Raw genomic sequence first — 25,631 nt, 5'->3', positions numbered from 1 at the left:
TCAGATCGAGAAACACTTGTATTGACACCAGTTTGTTTAAACACCAGTTTACTTAAACCGTTGCGATGTATACGTCACTATAGATTGGGCTACGCCAACAATTTGTTATTATTGTCCTATCATAATGGCCTTCCTGATCCAGTGAAACAATTACAGCACGTTTTTCAATTGAAATTTCCTGCTTTCATCCAATGAGGAGGTAATGTGGTATGAACCAGGTCATGTACACAAACACACCGTAGATGCAAACAGTGTTCTGTAAACTAACCCAAACTGATTACTACACAGCAGCGGAAGGAAGAGAACTATTTGAATTGAACTATCTTAGGTAAAGGCACGTCATTGTCGTTGTAGATACCCTTTAGCGCCTCTCTATGTGAACAACCTGTTAGATACAAAAAAGAGACGTTTAGTCTGCCCTTGTGTATACTTGTTTTATAACCATAACAGGTATATGATAGATTGTTCGAAAAGAAAGACCTGTTTTACCCATAAATGCGTAAATGTAATACGTGATCGAAAACTTTTGACCAGTATTGTATAAGCTTGGGGACTAATGACCTTAGCAGTTAAGTCTCGTATATTTCACACACATTTGAACATTTGATTTGAACTGACATTTCCAGCCGTTTTCTTTATCTCTTTCTCGTAGAAGTACTTCTTCGTTACTGATTCCATCAGTCCTTTCCGCTTGAAGCATTTTCCTTCTCAAAAACGTTTCAGAACTATCCAAATACTCTACGAGCGTTGTGGATTCTAGCTGAATTCCACGTAACTGCAAACTAACATACATCATTAAAATTTTAGGAACAGTCCTACGTTTCTTTTTCTGCAAAACCTTTGTTGAAAGTTCGAGTGTTGCTGCAGCAGATAAGTCTGAAAGCCCAATATGTACGGAATGGCGAAATGAATCAAATATGAAGTATTGGAAAGGTGTTTGGCACTTGGAAATACTTGACAATCTGGGTGCAGAGTGACAACACCTAGACCACTATTATCAGGTATTTTGCACATAAATGGAACCGTCAACTTTCCAAACATACGAAAAACAAACGTAGTAACTAGGATTGAATCTGGTCGTTATCCGATGAATTTCACTAGCATACAGTGAAGAAAAGATATCAATTAGGTCGTTTTGACAGAGGCCTTATCTCCAAGGTTGGCGGCATGGTATAATGCCGCGGGAACAACATGATCGGTTGTAAATTCACTCCCGCAGCATCACATTTCTATCAGGCCCAGGGGAGCGACGAAATCTGTAAGGTTTTTCTTCCATTGTGTTGTTCCTCCAGCTTTATGCGATCTGACATTCTGTATCTCAGTCTGCAACAGGTCTCGTGGCCGACTTTCTTTGGGAAATATATATGAAGATAGTAACTGTTCTCGAAAAAACAGATACCATTCATGACCGTGCAGCTTCTCTAGAATAAATGATAATTCGTTGAAACACTCAGCTGCCGACAAGTGTTGATAATATACCTCGATGGGAACAGCTGAAAATGTGTGCCCCGACCGGGACTCGAACCCGGGATCTCCTGCTTACATGGCAGACGCTCTATACATCATCTGAGCTGAACTCTTACGGGAATCGTCACCTTAGTTGGCACCAGTAATGAGTGGATGGGCAGATATTAGGAACATTACGAATGTATATTGTGGACATTTGGGAATATGGGTCTCAAGGGAAGCGTGCAAGGCATAAGTCCCTGCAGCCGCGCTATTCATCTGTCCTCAGATGGATAAAGCGCCTGCCATGTAAGCAGGAGATCCCGGATTCGAATCCCAGTCGGGGCACTCATTTTCAGCTGTCCCCATCGAGGTATATCGTCAACACCTATCGGCAGCTGAGTGTTTCAATTATCATTTATTCTTTGGGAAAGGTCGAGCGGTTTTGCAACTGATCGATAGGATGCCACTTCGTTGGTATTACACTATTTCATAGAGCAAAATATTCTCTCTTAGACTTTTCTCCCGAAACCAGGAGGCTACAAAACTCTAGTCTGCATAAATACCCTATTAGTGGTTGTACCAGCATCCTGAGCGTTGCTACTAAGTTTCTCGGCAAATAGCATTACTTCCATAGATGGAGATCATAATAAAAAAAAATATTACTGGTTGGAACCTAGCATTGATTTCTGTCATGATGTGACTTCATGTACACAAAACGCTCCAGCGTTTCAATCCTGTAACTATTGCCTAGGTTCCTGTTCCTCATAACACTGTCGGAAATGGACTTCTTGAAATTCATGTCTAGAATAAGGTAATGTGCAATATCATGTCTAAAGAGGAAATCATCAAAGATTCACTTGCTTCTCTCATTCACATATTTCAAAATATGGCGAGCATCTACAAAACCACAAGGTCCTGAAGATACGTGTTTGAGCCAAGAATATCAATGTTCGATTTCAGCCCAATACTCTAAATGAAAACAGACATTTTTCATGCTACAGACTATGGAATACAGCAGTGGGAAAGTCACAATTGTAAGAGCTTCGAACTTCGAAGTTCGTGAACTCCATTTTGGTCTTAGGCTTAAGGCGTGACCGTTTAGGTGGAAAAATTTGTCCATGTCTTGACCGAAGTGTCAGCTTCTAGGTTAACACTGCCATGTAATTTGGAAGGCCTATCGTTGAACATTCTCTGCTCCTCTGTAAACGCTCACAGTGAGGGATGCGGTACTCGATGAACGCCTGACTTTCCATTTAGCTTGATGTGTCGACTATTATACGAGGGTCAGTCAAAAAGTAATGCCTCCTATTTTTTTTTCTACGTTTAATTGTCAGGAAATTTAAATGCAATTACATAGGTTGAAAACCACAACATTGAGGATCATTTTGTCATTTTTCAATGTAATCTCCGCCCATCTCTACAGTTTTGGTCCATCTTTGAACAAGGGCATGTATCCCAGCACGGTAAAAATCACAGCTCTGCTTCCTAAGCCATTGACGCACGGATGTTTTGACGGCCTCCTCATCTTCAAAATGAATCCCACGATGAGCTTCTTTTAGTGGCCCGAACAGATGGAAGTCTGATGGTGCCAGGTCAGGGCTGTATGGGGGATGAGGCAAAACTTCCCATCCAATTTTGACAATCTCGTCAGAGGTGTGACGACTGGTGTGTGGTCTTGCATTGTCATCCAAAAGAAGAACATCTGCCATTGATTTTGTTGGGCAAACTCGCTGAAGATGTGCTTTAAGTTTTTTGAGGGTTGTGACGTATTGAACAGAATTTATTGTGCATCCCTGCTCCAAAAAATCAACCAGAATCACACCCTCTGTATCCCAGAAAACTGTTGCCATAACTTTCCCTGCCGATCGCACAGTTTTGAATTTTTTCTTCCTCGGCGAGCTTGTGTGACACCACTCCATTGACTGCCTCTTTGATTCGGGTTCAAAAAAATGCACCAATGTTTCGTCCCCGGTCACAATTTTTTTCAGAAACTCATCTCCCTCCAAACGGAAGCGCTGCAAGTGTTGGGAGGCTATTGTTTTCCTTGCCTCTTTATTCTGATCTGTTAACATTCTTGAAACCCACGGTGCACAAACTTTTGAGTACCCCAATTGTTTAATAATCGTGATCACACTGCCTTTACTAAGAGAAATAATGCGACACACTTCATCTGCAGTCACCCGACGGTCACCACGAATGATGTCATCAACTTGCTGAATGTTGTGTGGAGTCACTGCTCACACCGGCCTGCCGCTCCGCTTTTCGTCAGTCAACGGTGTTTGCCCTTCAGCTTCCTTACAACGACGAACCCATCGTCTAACAGTGCTGACATCCACTGTCACAACACCATACACCTTCTTCAGTCTTACATGAATGCGTATGGGCGTTTGACCTTCTGCATTGAAGAATTCAATCACACAACGCTGTCTCAAACGAACATCGATGTCGGCCATCTTACAAACTTCTGCTGTGCTGCCACCTGTTGACACAGAAAGTTACTACTGCAGTGGATTGCAGAAGAAGGTTTGAGGAATGGCGCCAAATTCAAATTTTTCACTTAACTTAATTTTTTTAAGTAGAAAAAAAATGGGAGGCATTACTTTTTGACCGACCCTCGTAATTTCTGTTCGTTATCAGCCTCTTTTCCTCCTCAGAAATATATTTATATTCCTTGTCATTTACCTCACTTCCTTTTGATGACACGCAGTAATCGCCCACATGGAGACCTGATGCAGCATTATTTTTTGCATAATTTAAGTCTGGTATCTCTCTTGATCTCCTTTCGCTGTGGACCGAAAGATATTTTCACGGTTTTTCTGTCCAAAAAGTGAAAGTTTATTACTATAGACTATAGGCTTATTTGACATACCAAATCCGTTACAATTGAGTAAAGTATTTATTCAAAAACGACATAGCCTACTTATAGTAGTTCACTTTTCTCTCACCTCTGGTAAAAATGTACTATTTGGCCCCAGAAAATTCTGTACCAAAACACCCTTCACCACCATAAAACAAGTGACATATAACGTACTCTTGGATTAACACTCAACAAAACTACACACAAGAGCATTCTCCATACATACGCATCTCTGTTATTACACAGTCAACATATCACCGTTAAATGAAGAGGAGTCTACATATGTATTTTAATCTCCGCCACTTCCATCTCACAATCAAGATAGTGAAACAGTCCAACGTCCGTAATAAACTAATGTCGCTATCAGTGACTTAGCGTAACAACAGTTCAAATGGTTCAAATGGCTCTAAGCACTATAGGACTTATCATTTGAGGTCATCGGTCTCCTAGAGATAGAACTACTTAAACCTAACTAACCTAAGGACATCACACACAGACATGCCCGAGGCAGGATTCGAACCTGTGACCGCAGCAGCAGCGCGGCGCCGGACTGAAGCGCCTAGAACCTCTCGGCCACAGCGCCGGCTAACAACAGTGATAATCAAAGGAATTAGAGTCTAAAGTGAACACACAAAATAAATGCAATGATGAGCCAGCACAATATGACCACTTCTAACCGAGGGACTGAACGCCGCCTCGGGCGTTAAGGGCACTTGACGCTGCGAGGAATGAATATCTGTGCGGCATGGACGAATTGGGGGATCGTTCTAGCGATGATTCGAGTCAAAAGTGGATGAATCTACTGACGTAACATCCTAAACCAGACTTAAAGCCTTGTAGAAGCATGCAGCCATTATGAATGTAATTATTTGAAATAATTTAAACAGACGGCGTGGTTGGTTAAAAAGGTTTCTGGTTTCTTTCTGCATTTATTTATTTACTGTCATGAAGCATTTGGGACTGAACACATCATCTGATGAACCATTGCCGCCCGGGATTAGCTGAGCGGTCTGAGGCGCTGCAGTCGTGGGCTATGCGGCTGGTCGCGGCGGAAGTTCGAGTCCTCCCTCGGGCGTGGGTGTGTGTGTTTGTCCGTAGGATAATTTAGGTTAAGTAGTGTGTATGCTTAGGGACTGATGACCTTAGCGGTTAGGTCCCATAAGATTTGACACACACACACCTCTGATGAACCATTATAAACATGGAAAAGTAACAGATATTGTGTTACAAATTTTACAGTATTTATACTTTATTGTCATTTAATTTTGCTTCCCCCAAGTGGGTTGTCAGCGGATACAACTCGTCGCTCTTTAGCCACATGACAGTCAAAAATTTAAAACATATTATAAAACTGGACATGGTGATTGACAAAATGAATTGTTGACTCAATAAATAGACGGATTTTCAAGTTACATAATTAAAAATATAAGAGTTTGATTTGTTGATAAATTAAAATATTGCACAGAAGAAGTGAGAAATGAAAATTTAAAAAATTACAAAACGCAGATAGACGGTTTTATCAGTTAAAAGTTAAAAAGCCGATGTGTCGACTGGTTAAGATAGACATAGACGAGTGAAGCGATGAGTGGGCGTAAATTGCCACGGAGAGTGTTATCATCGGAACGTCGTAGTTGGAGTAATGTGTAAGAGGGAATTTGTGAGGTGTAAGTCTGGAGGAGGGATTTGGGAGAGTGAAGAAGGATGTTGTTCCAGGCTAAGCATTAGGATTTGGGTGAAAGAAGCGCAGAGGAAGGGAGCCCTGACAACATGAGGTCGCTAGAGTTCTTTTGGATCTGGTAGGATGAGTATATGCAAAGAGAGGCGGGGGGTTCCATGGTCGGATAATTTTACAATATTTTTCTCTTTTTATTATTTTATCCCCCGCACCCCAGATTTTACAGTATTTTTTTTATTATGTAATCCCCCGCACCCTAGATGGGCAGGAAGTCGGCTGTCAGCGGTACAGGTAATCCGCTTTTCAGCCAATAGACATTAAAATAGTAAAGTAATGACTAAAAAAAGAAACAAATAGCATATATACTATACACTGAATTTAAAACTAATCAAAGGTGAAAAAGAAAATGGAAGTTTATAGATAATTCGATGTATGACTTTTGTACTGGTAGTTAGAACAATAACAATAAAAGCTAAAATGAAATACAATAATCGCGTTTAGAACATTTTGACGAAACATTGATACGTCAAGGAAGCACTTTACTGTCACTAGAAATTGGAAGGACCTGCCAAGGGATAGCAAGTCAGTTGTTGAAGGGGAGAAAGTTGATGAGTGAAGAGGATAGGAATGTGGAGGACCAGTGCATGGTACTGGTGGGGTAGGTGTGGCCATTAGGACAGAAGTGTGGGTTGAGTAGAGGGGAGAATTAGCGACACTAATAGTAGTTAGAAAGAAGGGTGGTGTAGAAAGAAAGGTAAAAGACAGGAAAGAGGGTAAGGGCATATCGGGATGGTAGGGAGAGGAACCCTGAGAAAATGGACTGTGTGGTTTGATCCTGAAGCTGGTAGGAGGGGTAAATATCAGGAGGAAATTCATGATCTGGGAAGGGGAGATGGTTGAAATTTCTTTGGGACAGTATGTGGAGGGTGTGTTGGAAGACGAGACAGTATGTATGAATTGGAAGTAGAGGGGAAGCGATAGGATTACTGGAATCGAGCTTGCTGATAGTGTAGATTGTTGGGATATGATGTGAGTGAGGAGAGGAGGGAATTTCATGAGTTGATTATGGCTCCTTGTGGAGGAAACGGATGCGGAAAGCAGGTGGAGTGCATGGATTCGAGGATCTGGAGGGACTTATAGAACTGGGGAGTGGCCGAGTTCCATGTGTTTGCATAGCAAAGTACGGGGCGGACTGGGGATTTGCACATGTTAAGTACTGTGAAAGTGTGTTATCCCCATGTTCGGCTACTTAGTAGTTTTAGTCTATTGTGGGCTTTCTGTTGGATGATTACTACATCGGGTTTCCACGTTAGTTGCAGGAGGAAGGTTAGTGCAATTTATTTAACTGTGTTAGTTAGCTGGATGGGACTGTCATAAATGATGAGGTAGAGGTCATGGAGACGGAAGGTGCAGATAATGCGTCCTATAACTATTGCCAGGGTTTTGAAGGGGCTAATCTTAAGCTATCATTGGTTACTCCAAGAGGTAAACTAATTGACATGCATTAGGAGATTTGGAGTGATCATTGGAATTTATGGAGAGTAGAATAGACGGCGAAGGAAAATGTGTCATCAGCATATTGAAATGGCTCACATTTCCCTAGTGCACCAAGTTAATTTAACTTATATGGAGCAGTAACGAGGGAAAAAATTTCCCTGTGCCATAATAGGGTGTAATTCTTGTAATTTGTACTTACTTTCAGCTATTGTATTTACAATGTGAGATCCGATTAAAAGTGTTCAGTGACATTATACCTAAAAACGTAATGGTTGGAACATTTAGTGTGTTCAGGAATGTGTCTGTTAGTATACTATTTTTATGTTGTAAAAGGTATAACAAGCAAGAATGATAAAAACTAGGACAATGAAAGTTTGTATAAAGTAGAAATGCTCAAATGTGTGTGAATTCTTAAGGGGTCAAATTGCTGAGGTCTTCGGTCCCTAGACTTACACTACTTAGACTAATTTAAACTAACTTATGCTAAGCACAACACCCACACCCATGGCCGAGGGAGGACTCGAAACTCGGTGGGAGGGCCGCGCAATCCGTGACATGGAGCCTCAAACCGCGTGGCCACTCCGCGCAACTTGTAAAATAGAGACGTACAGTCTACAGGCTATAAAATTCCTGTTCTCTGTTTGATCTAATAACTGAATCATACATTTTTGTCTCGCTTGCACAAATATAGGTTACGCTGAACTGAAAACTTTCAAGAAACATTCTTCAACTGAGGAGAATACTGCTATCTGAAGACGACATTTACCCCTTGCATACAAAATGGTTGCTTTTCAATGATTCCAGCACAGATGGGGACAATCTCCTGGTCCAGGCGAGTATGTGTACATGAATACACACATGGAGATAGTACAGAAACACAATAAAGCAATAGTTATAAATTACTTGAAGGAAAAGCAGTTTCCTGAATGAATTTCTGCTCATATTGCATGCCAACGTTGCCAAATGACATTTATACGCAACTGAATTATGGTCACAGTTAATACTAACTCAGGGCAAAATATGCCCTTGTACATAAAAGTTGTAATTCTTTTCCAACTTGCTAAATTTTAAACACATAAACGCACAGTTCACTACTTTATAAGGTGGAAGAGAAACAGAAAAATGATCGTAAATAAGGAAGGATATTTGTTTTGAGTTTTTAATAAAAGAAAACGGTACGGTAATTTTTGACAGTGTTTGTCTGTTCCAGGGTTAAGCTGAAATTGTCATGATGTCACGGTATGTGTTTCAATAGCTGACTCATTTTCCTCAGATTAAGGGAAAATCGCTGGTTAAAGGGTCAGCTATAAATGCCCTTGAGTTTATAGTAGCGGCTAAAGAGCCATTTGCTCTCTGAAATTAATTGGAAGGTTTGGTTTGTTATTATACAAAATACAACAAATTGCTATTGATAGAAGAGCAGGCGTGGAGCCTGCAGTGATGTTTTGCTTGTATGCAAGTCACGGGCAGTGATTCATCCTGCAAAAGTATCTACATTGCACGTCACTGAAGCTAGTCCAATCGAAAAAAAGTCCATATCACTCTTCTAACGTACAGCCTGGACGTCTTATCTGCCAGTGCTTTTGCACTCATCATTTGAAATTCGTGCTTCCTTTAAAAATAGGTCACCTACATTTCATGCTAGAAATTTTTAAGCCTATTTTATAACAGTGTTAATGCTAATCTTTCCGTTCGTGAGACACGCCGTTAAGAAAGTTGCTAACAAGCAGTTTTTAGTTTAAAATAGCCTACAGCGTCGTGCTTACGCATCGTTTAGCGGAGTAACACGTGAGTACGAACAGCAACTATACAAACGCACTACGTAGTTTCCCTCCACTGACGTCAGTTTTACGAAAACTCTTGAGGTGTACTGCCACGTCCGCATACAAAATCCTGCACTTTCTACAACAAAGAGGGTACTTTTACGGTGCTGCCTCGCTGCCGGCACTTAGCTGTTGGAACATCTCTGATCGCCGGGAGTATTTAACCTGGTGCTGTTTGTGCAGTGCTTTGCTTCCAGTTCCCAGAAGCGAGAACGACATTCTCTTCACCGTCTACGAACAGAAACAATGATTAGTTCGCGAGAGAAATGTGGCTGTGAGCAAGGAGAAAGGAGAGGATGTAAGGAGTACCATTTCAATTCAGAATATCCGTCAGTTCACTTTTTCACCTGTTACTACAACAGTTAAAAAACTGCATGGAGAATTTTTCTACAGTTAATTTTGCAATTCATATGCCACTGCAAGTCTTTCAATTGAACGCCTGTTCAGGGGCTTGCGTCCAATTTATCCAACCCGGGAAAAGGGACCTATCATTTAACGTGGAATGCGAACCGTATGCCATTCCTGGCGACTCTTTACTTTGGTCGCGAGATAAAGGCACACTGAAAATATCTGTGGTTGGACAGGAATTCGATCCCTCTGCCTCGTGTTTCTGAGGCACGTGCCTTACCGCTGGACTATTGATAACACAAATTTCGGTTTTCTAATCGTTTTGTTTTGAGACGCCAGCCTTCTGACTGGTTTCATGTGGGCAGAATTCACCTTCTGCGCTAAATGTTTCATCTCAGAGAAGTTGTTGCACCCAATGTCTTTAGTTATTTGTTGGCTGTATTCAAATCTCTGTCTGCGACCATAATTTTTATCCTCCACAGCTCTCTCTAGTGCCAAGGAGGTTATTTCCTGAAGCTTTAACACATGTCCTATCATCCTGTCCCTTCTTCTTGTCAGTGTACTCCATGTATTCCTTCCTTTGCTGATTCAGCGGAAAGCTCCTCATCTTATCAGTCCACCTGATTTCAATATTTTTCTGGAGCCCCTCATCTTAAAACAGTTCTATTCTCTTATATTCCGGTTGTCCCACTGGGTCTGATTCACCACCATACAAGCTACGCTCCAAACACATCCTCAAATTAAGGCCGAAGTTTGGTACCAGCAGACTACTCTTGGACAAGAATGCCCTCTTTGCCTTTGTTAATCCCCTTGTTTCGTCGGTCATGAGTAATTCTGCTTGCACGGTAGCAAAATAGCCGAATTTCGGTCACTTCGTCATTCACAGCTTAGATGTTCAGTTTCTCATTATTTTCATTTCTGCTACATCTCATTATCTTTGTTTTATCCAGAGCACTTATGATCCCTATTCTGTTCTCGTTAGACTGTTCATTGTAGCCAGCAGATCCTGTAATTGCTCTTCACGTTCATCGAGGAAAGAAATGTCGTCAGTACAATCTTATCATTAATATCCTTTCACCCTGATTCTTAATCCCTCTCTTCAAGCACTCCGTCTTCAGGCCACATGGCCCGAAAAATGGCAACCGCGCATGGTGGCCTGATGGTCACCAATCCAAGTACCAGCCACGCCTGACAGCGTTTAACTTCGGTGATCTCACGGGAACCGGTGTATCTACTGCGGCAAGGCCGTTGCCACCCCACTCTTGAACCTTCTTTTTATTTCCGCCATCGCATCTTCGATGTACAGAATTAACTTTACGGTCAAAAGACTGCACTACCCTCTTACAAACTTTTTAATCCAAGCACTGTCTTCCAGTTTTACGGTCACATCTTCGTTAATTGTACATATTCTTCATACCCACTTCTCTCTATAGCTTACCCCTATTTTTCTCATAATTTGGGACATCTTGCACCGTTTTCGAACCCTTTTTCTAGGTCTTGATTTTTCTTCAACCTTGCCTCCAATATCAAATGCAACTGAACCCTCTCTGGTGGCTGTATCCTTCCTAATGCCAAACTGGTAGTCATATAACATTCCTCAACTTTCTTTTTCATTCCTTTGTTTATTATTTTAGTCTCCATCTAGGATTATGAGCTGTTAAGCTGACTGGGCGACAGTTTTTCAACTTATCTGCCCTTGCTGTCTTTGTGTGGATGATATTTTTCCGAAAGTCTTATAGTATGCCGTCAGTCTCATATATTGCACTCACCAGGTTAAGTAGTTTGTTTGGTTACCACTTCCCTTAATGATTGTATGAATTCGGCTGGGGTATTGTGTATCTCTTCTCCCTTACTTGAACTCATTTGTTCCAGAGTTGTTTTAAATTCTGGCTCTAATACTCGATCCCCTACGTTATCCACAGTGACTCCAATTTCTTCTTTAAACCCTTCATTAGAGTTCTCTCTTTAGCGTTTAAGAGCTTGTACTGTACGTGCTTGAGCAATGTCGTGCAAAATGATGGTCAGGTCCTGCAGAGAGTGTCACCACTTCTGTCTCTAAGAAGTCATAGGTTGTGTTCCAAAAATGAACACGATAGAGACAAAAGTGATGACACTTTCTGCAGGACTTGACCATCATTTTGTAGGGCAGTGGTCAAGCACTACAGGCTGTTACTGATTTGTTTGATTGACGGGGCCGCTAAATGTTATAGCACAAACTGCACTCACTTGAATTAAGCCCTCGTAATTTCAACTCGATTTCTAAACTGCAGGAAACACTTCGCGGCATTCGCTTCAGAACCTCTACAAATTCGTCCGGTAACAGACCGCGCCGCTCGAACTGTCAACACAACTGACACCGCTAAGAGTATCCTACGACATTTACATCGCGGGCAACGTACTATACACAACGCTAGTGACTACTTTGAAGGTCCGTAAAACTTTGAAACACGCATCTATTTTGTACGCACTGTAAATAAATGGTTGCCACTATTAAAGTTCCAACACTCGTACTTTCTTTATCTCTACACGTGCAACGTGCAACGTTGACATGTATACCTGAACTTTCGTTGTTGGCGCTGGTTTGCTGTCGATACCGATGAGAACAATACTATCAATGAACTTCTCACAGCTGCTTACTCTCTACTCCACCGTTCTATTCATAACAAAACGTAATCCCGGTTTCTATGTACTGATGTTGCTGATTTACCTTATATTCGTCCGACCAGAAATTCTTGCCTTCTTTAAATTTCACTTCACTGAGCTCCACCATATCTAGAGTGAACCTTTGTATTTACCTTTTCACATTTTCTAGCTTTCTTATTACTTTCATACTTCCGACATTCCACGCTCCGACTTATAGATCGTAGAATGTTATCCCGTCGTTATCATTCCATATATTTTAATGGTCACCTCTCATTTTGCAGCCCCCTCCAGGAGATCCGAATGAGGAACTTACCCGGAATTTTTTGTCAATGGAGGGATTATCATGGGATCTTTCTTAATTATAGGTCACATGTTCTGCGAATTAAATTTTTTTCTTTAATTCAGGGGTTTGCACTGCCTTCTGTAACCATATGCCGCTGATCATTAGTGATTCTTCTTCCTTTTATGGGCAGTTTCGCATCCCAAGAGCAAGAGAGATCCGTGAACCTCTGTCCGCTCCTCCGCCCTCTCTCACACGGCCGTTGGCAGAACGAGGATGCTTCTTTGCTTCTTATGGTGGAATTCTTCGGCAGCGATTGATGATGATTTTTATTCAAGACTAAAGCAGTGACCGGGTTGGAACCCGGCACACCAGGCACTTCTGATTAATAATCAAAGAAGCTACCCCCAGATCACGGGTGAAGCATTCTTCTGATAGTGGCGCAAATACGATCAGAAACTCGACTACGCTGTTTTCTGTGTTACCAGTGTCTCCTGTATTCCCCCCTCCCCCCACCCCCTTGTTTCGGATCACTAGCAGCCTTCACCTGGGATGTATGTAGCCGTTCTCTGTGCTGACTTTAGGATGCTTCAATATCCACGACTAACTCACAAGTGCTCGTACGGACTGTCCCAAAACGCGGTAGTCTTTAACTAAAGATAACCAGCCACCCTTATTATTTTTCTCATGCAACACATATATCTTAACACTGTATTTATAAATTAAAGTTTAATTTTTACACATCCTATCACTTTACGTAAGGCAACGACCTTTCCGCATTTGATACGCCTGTTCCCGTGAGATCACCGAAGTTAAGAGCTGTCGGGCGTGGCCAGCACTTGGGTAGGTGATCATCCAGGCCGCCATGCGCTGTTGCCATTTTTCGGGTTGCACTCAGCATCGTGATTCCAATTGAGGAGTTACTCGACCGAATAGTAGCGGCTGCGGTCGAGAATACCATCATAACAACCGGGACGGTGGTGTGGTGATCCCACCCCCCTTCCTTCTGCATTCTCGACTGAGGATGACACGGCTGTAGCATGGTCCCGGTAGGCCACTCGTGGCCTGAAGACAGAGTTCTTTATCACTTTACGTAGATAGTTGCTTTAGAAGTCAGGAGTGAGCACTTCCCCACAGTATCTGTTACACTCCTGGAAATGAAAAAAAGAACACATTGACACCGGTGTGTCAGACCCACCATACTTGCTCCGGACACTGCGAGAGGGCTGTACAATCAATGATCACACGCACGGCACAGCGGACACACCAGGAACCGCGGTGTTGGCCGTCGAATGGCGCTAGCTGCGCAGCATTTGTGCACCGCCGCCGTCAGTGTCAGCCAGTTTGCCGCGGCATACGGAGCTCCATCGCAGTCTTTAACACTGGTAGCATGCCTCGCCAGCGTGGACGTGAACCGTATGTGCAGTTGACGGACTTTTAGCGAGGGCGTATAGTGGGCATGCGGGAGGCCGGGTGGACGTACCGCCGAATTGCTCAACACGTGGGGCGTGAGGTCTCCACAGTACATCGATGTTGTCGCCAGTGGTCGGCGGAAGGTGCACGTGCCCGTCGACCTGGGACCGGACCGCAGCGACGCACGGGTGCACGCCAAGACCGTAGGATCCTACGCAGTGCCGTAGGGGACCGCACCGCCACTGCCCAGCAAATTAGGGACACTGTTGATCCTGGGGTATCGGCGAGGACCATTCGCAACCGTCTCCATGAAGCTTGGCTACGGTCCCGCACACCGTTAGGCCGTCTTCCGCTCACGCCCCAACATCGTCCAGCCCGCCTCCAGTGGTGTCGCGACAGGCGTGAATGGAGGGACAAATGGAGACGTGTCATCTTCAGCGATGAGAGTCGCTTCTGCCTTGGTGCTAATGATGGTCGTATGCGTGTTTGGCGCCGTGCAGGTGAGCGCCACAATCAGGACTGCATACGACCGAGGTACACAGGGCCAACACCCGGCATCATGGTGTGGGGAGCGATCTCCTGCACTGGCCGTACACCTCTGGTGATGGTCGAGGGGACACTGAATAGTGCACGGTACATCCAAACCGTCATCGAACCCATCGTTCTACCATTCCTAGACCGGCAAGGGAACTTGCTGTCCCAACAGGACAATGCACGTCCGCATGTATCCCGTGCCACCCAACGTGCTCTAGAAGGTGTAAGTCAACTACCCTGGCCAGCAAGATCTCCGGATCTGTCCCCCATTGAGCATGTTTGGGACTGGATGAAGCGTCGTCTCACGCGGTCTGCACGTCCAGCACGAACGCTGATCCAACAGAGGCGCCAGGTGGAAATGGCATGGCAAGCCGTTCCACAGGACTATATCCAGCATCTCTACGATCGTCTCCATGGGAGAATAGCAGCCTGCATTGCTGCGAAAGGTGGATATACACTGTACTAGTGCCGACATTGTGCATGCTCTGTTGCCTGTGTCTATGTGCCTGTGGTTCTGTCAGTGTGATCATGTGATGTATCTGACCCCAGGAATATGTCAATAAAGTTTCCCCTTCCTGGGACAATGAATTCACGGTGTTCTTATTTCAATTTCCAGGAGTGTTTATCAGTTTCTCCACAACACAGTTACCTGCAACAATTTCACAATAACCACACTTCTTCCAAATCAGGCTGCATCTCCATTGTACTGTTTTGATGTGACTGAATCTCGACCACTAAAGATGTGGAAGATGAAGCACTGCAACCTTCTTCTCCCGATTCTGAATTAATTTGATGGCGTAGGTTGGATATTAATTCCAGCGCTCTTTCTGCTTTTCACTACATCCAAAACTTCTGTGATCAGAACAAGTGGTATGTGTGATTTCAATCATATTGCCAGTAGATTCTGGACGCAATAGTTAGAACCGAGCTATTAGGCAATCTTATATTGTCAGGGTTTCTCGTGACACCCGAAGAAACGTTAATGGACAGAACAGCGACTATTGAATAAGAGTTTATCTGGATGTGTTGTTTGTGGTTCTGATCGCCTCATTGTTAGTTGTTTCTCTATGCAGAGACAGCACAGTATAAAACTGAAACTGCAGATTCGTGTATCCTATCTGCTTTAATTTCCCACTTGTTCCCGAATGTTTCGTGGAGTTAGTTACTCCTAAGCCAAACATTTTCTCGCGCACAATGATATCTATGTATATAGTGAATTAGTCATCAAACTATTAGACCACATCAAATAACAAGCGTGACCTACTATGTGTCTCGTTAAGTACGCATAGACGGGTCCTTCACAACTATTGGGAAGTCAGTTGTAGAGACAACTTAGCATAGTACACAATTTTACAATTTTTTCTAGTTCCTACAGCATATGGAGCACGGGAAGAATATATTCTTAATTGCCTTGTCTGTGTGATAATTAGTCAGGGTGACCTTGTTATCGCGGTGACTAAGGGACGGATGAACAGTATTATTCACTTCATGCTGATTCATTAATGTTTGTAGGTAGAATTTCACGAAATAATGGACGTTTATGTAAAAAAGTCTGCCACATCAGGCTTTTCAGCCGTTTCGTTTCACTCTTCCGTGAATCGAACAAATTCGTATCGCCTTTCTTTGCATACATTCAGTATCAGCAACCTGTTAGTCTCATCTGGTAAAGATTCCACACCCATGAGCAACATTCTAATATGGGACGCACAATACATTGGTAGTCAGTCTCCTTTGTAGATTGAGTGCATTCTTCTAGTATCCTACCAATAACCTGGCTTGCCTATAATGAAGATTATTCAGTTTCATACACCTAAAAATTATCACACTTGAGTATTTATTCGAGTTTACGAATAACCATCGTCTTTGTATGAGGTGCACGAATTTACGCCTCCAAACATTTGAAACAAGTAGCCTATCCAATGCATCACTTTGACATCTTATGTAGATCTGACAGGATAACTGTGCAACTTCTTCAGATAGTAATTCATTGTAGATAAATGCAGCACTTGACAAAAGCCTGAGGATACTGTTAAATGTTTTGACTCGTCATTAATTCTTTAATGAAAATCTTCGTTCCCAAAACACTTTCCAGGGACATACCTGCAGTTAGTGGTATTTCCACCGGTGACTCTCGGTCTGTAGAGACTCAAGCTGGTAATGCGCCTTGTCTGTTGTCATTCATGTACGGCAGTGGATGGACACGGAAACTGTACTTCCTATATAGTTTCCTTGTGAGCTGTTAAATCATCTGCCCCACGATCGCGCAGACATCGATCTTTTTCACTGACTGCAAGTGTTTCGTTGCCAAAATTTATGATAACTTGAAGAAACGAGGACAGTGGCAAAGCTATAGATCGATAATAGTCAGTAATTGAAATTAACTCCAGTGATACCGAAAATAATAAGACGTAAGGGTGACGTAGTCCAGTAACAATATTTTATCGAGTTCAGTCACAATCCTGAATGGCTTAGCAAGCTACCACTTTCCTGTATGACAAGTAATGAAATAGAACAAAAAAATCACAATGAAAGCTAAACAATAATATTTAAAGTACCTGGAGAGAACAAGAATTGATGAACTGAGACACATTAACGCAAGGGAGGAAGTTATCCATGAGATTGAAAATACGATAACAAAGGCAGGGGCAGTGTGATGAAGCTTACCAAACTATTATCGGTAGTTTTTTTATAATGTTACTTAAAATCCGTCTTGATTGCAAATTTTTTATTCATATTCACATGTGAAAGTTGCTGGACCGAAAGTTGCTGGATTTGGACGGGTTACTACTGTAACTGAAATATCAGATCTGAAGTTGGTTCTGAATGAACCGAAAACTGTCATATGAATAAAAAATTTGCAATCAAGACGGATTTTAAGTAACATTATAAAATCATTGATTGCTGTTATCCCATAAGACATTATGTCTGTTTTTGCAAAATATTATCGGTGGAATTACGATTAAAGATTCGAAATACGGTCAGAATGACAAGGATTGCGTGCTGAAGATTACCACATCAGTCGGTGGAACTACGACTAAAGATGTTTGCAGTCTAAACTACATGACTGCACGATGTCAACCAACATAGTTGCTGCATACATCTTATCATGAATAATGGTTATGAAACGAGGATGCTTTTGCACAAGACTGCTCAGAAGTTAATGGAAGCAACTTCCGCACTACTCCTATTTGCATCTGACGGAAGGCATTATATTCATATTTTGATAAATTCGGACGCCACACCGGAGCATGCGTATATTAGTATGGAAAGGTTCCCATACTCAACATGATAGGCGGTGAATGTGGACCTAAAGCTGCTCCCTCAGACCGGTGGGGCAAGACATCCTCTCTTAGCTCATAAGCTAGGAGAACTGTCTTGGCACCAATTCTCAGAATGTGGGCGTTATTAGTGCCATCGGTTTGGATCCATATTAAATTCGGATCTAACGGCCCAAACTTTTTGCCACCTTACCCCGTGGTTTCTACGTACACTCCTGGAAATGGAAAAAAGAACACATTGACACCGATGTGTCAGACCCACCATACTTGCTCCGGACACTGCGAGAGGGCTGTACAAGCAATGATCACACGCACGGCACAGCGGACACACCAGGAACCCCGGTGTTGGCCGTCGAATGGCGCTAGCTGCGCAGCATTTGTGCACCGCCTCCGTCAGTGTCAGACAGTTTGCCGTGGCATACGGAGCTCCATCGCAGTCTTTAACACTGGTAGCATGCCTCGCCAGCGTGGACGTGAACCGTATGTGCAGTTGACGGACTTTGAGCGAGGGCGTATAGTGGGCATGCGGGAGGCCGGGTGGACGTACCACCGAATTGCTCAACACGTGGGGCGTGACGTCTCCACAGTACATCGATGTTGTCGCCAGTGGTCGGCGGAAAGTGCACGTGCCCGTCGACCTGGGACCGGACCGCAGCGACGCACGGATGCACGCCAAGACCGTAGGATCCTACGTAGTGCCGTAGGGGACCGCACCGCCACTTCCCAGCAAATTAGGGACACTGTTGCTCCTGGGGTATCGGCGAGGACCATTCGCAACCGTCTCCATGAAGCTGGGCTACGGTCCCACACACCGTTAGGCCGTCTTCCGCTCACGCCCCAACGTCCTGCAGCCCGCCTCCAGTGGTGTCGCGACAGGCGTGAATGGAGAGACGAATGGAGATTTGTCGTCTTCAGCGATGAGAGTCGCTTCTGCCTTGGTGCCAATGATGGTCGTATGCGTGTTTGGCGCCGTGCAGGTGAGCGCCACAATCAGGACTGCATACGACCGAGGCACACAGGGCCAACACCCTGCATCATGGTGTGGGGAGCGATCTCCTACACTGGCCGTACACCTCTGGTGATCGTCGAGGGACACTGAATAGTGCACGGTACATCCAAACCGTCATCGAACCCATCGTTCTACCATTCCTAGACCAGCAAGGGAACTTGCTGTTCCAACAGGACAATGCACGTCCGCATGTATCCCGTGCCACCCAACGTGCTTTAGAAGGTGTAAGTCAACTACCCTGGCCAGCAAGATCTCCCGATCTGTCCCCCATTGAGCATGTTTGGGACTGGATGAAGCGTCGTCTCATGCGGTCTGCACGTCCAGCACGAACGCTGGTCCAACTGTGGCGCCAGGTGGAAATGGCATGGCAAGCCGTTCCACAGGACTACATCCAGCATCTCTACGATCCTCTCAGTGGGAGAATAGCAGCCTGCATTGCTGCTAAAGGTGGATATACACTGTACTAGTGCCGACATTGTGCATGCTCTGTTGCCTGTGTCTATGTGCCTGTGGTTCTGTCAGTGTGATCATGTGATGTATCTGACCCCAGGAATGTGTCAATAAAGTTTCCCCTTCCTGGGACAATGAATTCACGGTGTTCTTATTTCAATTTCCAGGAGTGTATATTAATTAGATGGTTGCTACATCCGCCGGCGCCCGCCAGACGACAACCCTTGTTACATCGCTGTGTCACCGGTAGCATAGTCAGCAAACGCCGCCAGTTGACAAAGCTGAAAGCGCCCGCCGCCCCAATACGGCACCGCAGTCGACGGAACTACTTTACCATGCCCTCTGTAGACGCCGGTCAACCGCCGGATGATATAACGTTATGCAGAGAGAGAATAAGCAGCTTGTCATCATGGTAGCCGGCAGCTTATCACACGCATGGAGCCTACTTACCGAAGTGATAATGCAACCAGCGCCACTGGCCCTCTGATCATCCTGTAAAGATACACAACACTTTCCCGGCATGCTTCGGTCAATGTTTGGAGTCCATGCTACGAAACCAGCGAACTGCCGGCTGCGCAATCATCAATGGAAAATGTTGCCGCCAATACAGTGGACTTCCGAAAAGTCATCTCAGAGTATAATGTGCTAGGTACAGATTTGTAAGAGAAATTACCAGGCTCGTACTGTAAGTCAGGTGGGTGTTACCTATTTCAGAAAGTGATATTTGTGTTCAGTTATGGAGTGTTGTCGAGTATCGAGAGCGGCGCAGGAAGTATCGACCACCGCAGAGATACTGCACGGCAAACCGGCATGAACAGGCGCCAATGAGATGCTTAGATGAACCTGTGCCTCCCACAGATCCGAGGTGCCACGACCGTGCTTCTGCCCTGAAATACCGTCGCCAGAGACCAGGAGTTCTGATCGAGGTCAGATGCTACCCACTCAGCAATCGCGACGCATTTAGTGTGTTGTGAGCCGCTAGTCCACTTGCGCAGTTTCGTATCTATAGACGAGCCTGACGGGCAAAGATGAATGTTGTTGTGATTAATAAACCACCAATTATTCAGATTGTTCCAATTAACTATATTATTATTTGCCACCTCTATGACCAAGAAGTCAGGAACAACATGCTATACGTGAGCTTTATCTTCAGTTTCAGTGTTCTATTAAATACAGTTATGATTTTGGAATATTTTTTTTGTGTAGTTGTCTCCGACACTACACTGGCACAGTCGCATGGCGTGATGTGCTACTGGGCAGACAGCCACGTCGCAACGACGGAGTTCATGGAAATTACTTTGTCCCCAATGATCAACGGTTCTTTATGCAGGCAAGCCTGTTATTCTGAATGGACCCATGTTCTTTCGTGGTTGTCGAGTGAATTCCTCACTTGATGTTGCTACTGGAGCAGCTGGCGGTGGTTGGTGTACACTTGCCGTAGTCCGCTGTGAAAACTCGTCGCTACCTGGCCTCGAGTCTTTCGCCGACCGATTTGTCATCACCTACAAGACCTGGCATTTTGGAATCGATCCCAAGAATTCTAGTAGACCTAGTTTAGTATATAGTAATATGCCTTTTACTTTGTATATTCGTTCCTGTAGAAAAGTTAGTAATGACGAGAAAATACATGTATGGATCAAAGGACGTGGTGTACTTGCTGAAAATGTAACAGTAACTGGATATATTACTTTGTACTATAATTATTAATAAAGTGTCATCATTGACTTCTGTAACGCTGGCTGCAGAATATTAACCTTATTACATAAAATCTTAATTTTATTGTATATAGTGATTGATGTAGTTTAACGACTTTACAATGAAATGGCGTTCAGGTTCACAATTACTTTCATTGAATTTTAAATTTGGCAAACAGTTACAATTTGTGTTTGAAATAAGGAAATTAGCTTTATTTGTCTGCCTTTCTTTGTGGTAGGGACTGTAACAGGGTGCCCTTGGGGCTTCATCACGTGTTGTACGCCTTCGAAAAGTCTGTGACAATTATGAGTCTTAGCTTACAGGTTGTTCACAACTCTCTGCTTTAGCTATATTGGCACGCAAAAGAGCATTTATTTACTTCTTTAATAATAAGTTTTATGATTCAGAATTGGTTCCGTTTTGTAAGTTACAAATTGAAACACACTGTGCTTACTTCTATGAAGAAACGTGTTTGACAGTTAACGTCACTTAAGTCTCTGTCAGTTCTTCGTATGTGACAAATATAGGAAACTGCATACCGATTTGCATTCCGAGTTAAAATTAATGTGTCCCCATTACTAAGTGAAACATTTATCGAGGGCGATAACGGATAGCTCTCAGTACAATCGTTCTATAGGCCAGCGTTCGTTGAACCGCTGCCCACGGACCGCAAGCGGTCTGCAAGCCCATTTCCTGCGGTGCACTTAATGCGCAGTTTGAAAAACTCAAAATTAGTGCTGCTTCAGCTGCTTCTCACAGATAGAATTTAGAACCGTTGCCAATAGATCTGTTACTACACAGCCTTATAAAAAATTCTGTTTCGTAATCACCAGTCCGTTTTATTACTGTTAGCATAGCTGCAGTTGTGTAGTGTTGTTAAACGTTTCCCATGACGTCGTCTCCTTTCCCAATAATTTGATGAAAAGATTTGAATCTAGGTCTTTAATTATGTTTTTATTGAACACTGACCGACAGAATTTTCCCTGACAAAGGCAACTCACACTTAACGTATTAATTTATTACCCACAATATACAAGCCCAACACAATCTGACTGCTATACATTGACAACATGACTTCCAATAATTAACGCAAAAGATTTGTCCTGAACTCCAATAAATCCTAACAATTATACAAATCCAAAAAATATGAATTTAAAGAAATATGAAACTGCCTCCAACTCCATTAATTGCGTAAACTCATCTCAATCACGAATCTCGATAATAGAAAACCCATTATTTTTCATAACTCCGCGAAAATCTTCATAACACGAGCTACAGCAGTTATAGCAAGTAGCAACAACAGCCAGCTAAATAAAAGAATTCTAACTGCTATAGACTGTAACTGCTAGGAGGCATATGGTTAGCAAAAGAAAGATTTTGTTGAAGAGCAAAAAATATATTTGGATAACATTTCCTTATTCATGTGACTTCCAGTTCCAAAAATTATATAGTTGTCAATAATTCTACTACCCAAACATTTTCAGCCATACATCCCTTAACATACCTTTCCTTGCATCTTTTCTTACAAGAAATTTCATCTCACTTTACATTGCGTGTCCTACCCACACAGCGTCTCCAGTAACAAAAACACGTCCATACACTTCTCTATGCACTCGCTAACTGCTAGTCCGCCCAACCACAGAATCTCTTGCCGAGGGCACAGAGCGCTGTCAGTGACATTAACACAGTCTAAACTACAATAAATTGCTTGGTCTGACTGTGGGCAAAACAACACCCATAAATGTTATCTTTTTACAACTACCTTGTTGTGGCAGGATATTTTACAAACAGTAGAGCAAAAGTTCATAATTCTGGGGCATAGATTTCTGCCCTCTAAGTACGTCTGCATTAAATGAAAGAAACGCGAAGAGTAGTGGCTGTCAGCATTACCTGTTTATAGAAGTACGTAACATCTGTAGATTCCTTAAGTATACATTTTATTACATAGACAATGAGCATGAATAACGTTTTTCCTGTTAATATTCTTGAAAGAATTATGAACTGTCACTGAGACTTGAAAATTACCGCATTTACAGGGTTGAAGAGAAATGCAGATGACCCAAATGCCTTGTAAGTGTGGCTTAACCTTAATGTCTATCAGACTTAGATGTATAATTATCTTGCTAAAAACCAAATTGGAAATAAGCCTCACGCTAACAGCGGTATACCACTTCCAAGTTTTCTTTGTTGTGTAAAGACCTTCTTCCTCTATCTGCAGAGAAAAAGGAGGGCTTGTTCGATATAGTTGATCTTATCTTCTGAGTGACGAGTTTAATTTATTTTTCTTCCGTTAAATTTCTCTTGGTGTCTTGTTCTGTATAGAACTGGGATTTTAGTTGTGTTATTTCAGTTTGTTAGATAATGTATTTTGTTAATACTTTACATTATTTTGGTCACAGTAACGATACATATTCTGTGCGGGTGATCCTGTTGAGGTTCTATTCCTCCCTCGGACGTGGGTGAGTGTTTGTCCTTGGGATAATTTAGGTTAAGCAGTGTATAAGCTTAGGGATTAATGACCTTTGCAGTTAAATCCCATAAGATTTCATACACATTTGAACATTTTTTTAACAAAACATATTTTTTATATACAACATCGTTTTACAACGTACTTTAACAGAATATTCAGCGTTCTTACATGAAAAGCTGTGCAGAATTTAACATAACTTTCTAAATATTGTAAATTATACTAAATTCATGTTGGTATTCTCCAATACTTACTGAATCATTTGATGATACGTAATGAAATGTAAAACTAATATTATCGAAATAAAACAAGGAGTATTTTTACTTTCTGAAAAATTATAAAATTCTGGTCTACAACTGCTGTAAGAGGGGTTTCAACTATAGAAGAAACAGAACCTATAAAAGGATAAGACTGCTTGACCAAATTCTTTAAAAAACTGTTCGTTTTTCAGAGAAACTGTCCTGTGCATAATACTATGGTTCAGAACAACTAAATTAAAGATAACTTGGCACTTATTCTTCCCCGTTTGTTTCACTGGATGTTAATAATTTATACTTTATAGTTATGGTTAAAGAAATGACTGAGATCAGATTCAGTATCGTTGAATACCAAAAAAAAAAAAAAAAAAAAAAAAAAAAAAAAAGAAAATCAAGAAAGCGAGCTCCTAAATCATAGAACTGTAGAACTACTATAGCTGATTATACGTTTCATCTAATCGACATTCAGATGTGATTATTGGTTGAGACCTGTGTGATACAACTTTTCGAAGTCTATGACTGAGGTCCTATCAATGATCTGGTTCTAAAATTAGAAGAAAACCATGGGTAAAATCGTATATTAAAACCATTCGATAAACGAAATAGCGTTGCTTTTGATGGTATCAAGAAGATGTTTAAAAAGTAGAGAAAGCTTTAAACATACCACAGAAAAGCTAAATTCACCTTGGAGCATGTGACATACAGCAGATTAGATTTATTTGATTTGAGCACATAGAAGCTTGACAATAACAGAGGTAGGATTAAACTGTGTGAATGTAAATAAATGCATGCAGATAGTAATAAAGGTTAAAGAAAGTATATGAGCATTATTGAAGGGGGAAAGAATTAATTTAAGGAGAGTCATTTTCACACAAATTAATCAGTGTGTCATGCCAAGAGGCGTGATAAGCATAACTTTTCTAAGCTTTTTACTGAAGGTCAGTTATTAAATTTAAGAAAAGCCATGTTCAGTATAAGGACTAAGCAAGGTATTAATTTGCGATGGGGCCATCAATATGTAAATGTGACGAGTATTACAAGTTTTTCGTTTACTCTTCACAGGAAACATATTATCAAGTGGTATAATTTCCAATCAATTTTGGAAACCACACGCTTATAAAGAGAAAGTCTTTTGTTACATAGCACAAGAGCAGTCACAAAGTTAGTGAGGAAGAAGAATGAAGAGACAATATTAAAAATCCTTTAGAAGATAGCAAGTAATAAAGGTTAAAAATAAGATACTGTTAAAAATAATGTATGCAGAAGTAGCACGAACAGAAAGAAGAAACTTGACGAAGAAATAATGAAATACCCATTAGGCCACATTATGGATAGTCTCAGCAAAGTGGTTTCAAACAGTGTTGCTGAAAAATAATGTAGTGAAGTATAACTTCGAAGCGTGATGACTGTGAAAAGGGAAACACCTTCTAAAAATCGGCCTCTGTTAGAGATTACATTGGACAGAGAGGAAGAATATTTTCGTTCAGATACAAGGAACATAAATGTGCTTTCAGAATAAATTAGCTGTTGTGAAACATGTGTTCAAAATAGACCATACTATTAAGGGAATGGAAGATGACTTATAAATCCTGCACACAGGGAAGAAAGGACCACAACTCGACTTCCTGTAATAACTGAAGATAGTCATTCATGAAACAAAACATGCATATTAATTTCCCTTGACAATATGCATAACGTTTAAGTGAGCGAAAACGAAACGAGATATCTTTCATTCTCGTTAGCATTAAAGCACTTGTATTCGCAATACTACTTACATGATATAACTACAGAATGTATATGGAAATGAGTAAAAGAAAAGTGACCAATATAATGAGAATATTGTTAAACCAATTTGCAGGGTTAGCAATCCTGGAAGAAAGGATACTGCTGAGACATGGCTTAGCCATGGCATTTGGGATGTGCCGAGAGTGAGTAGTTCACTCTGCAGTGTAGAGT

This window comes from Schistocerca gregaria, chromosome 4 (assembly GCF_023897955.1).
Source record: "Schistocerca gregaria isolate iqSchGreg1 chromosome 4, iqSchGreg1.2, whole genome shotgun sequence".
NCBI lineage: Eukaryota > Metazoa > Arthropoda > Insecta > Orthoptera > Acrididae > Schistocerca > Schistocerca gregaria.
This window is presented reverse-complemented; position numbering follows the sequence as displayed.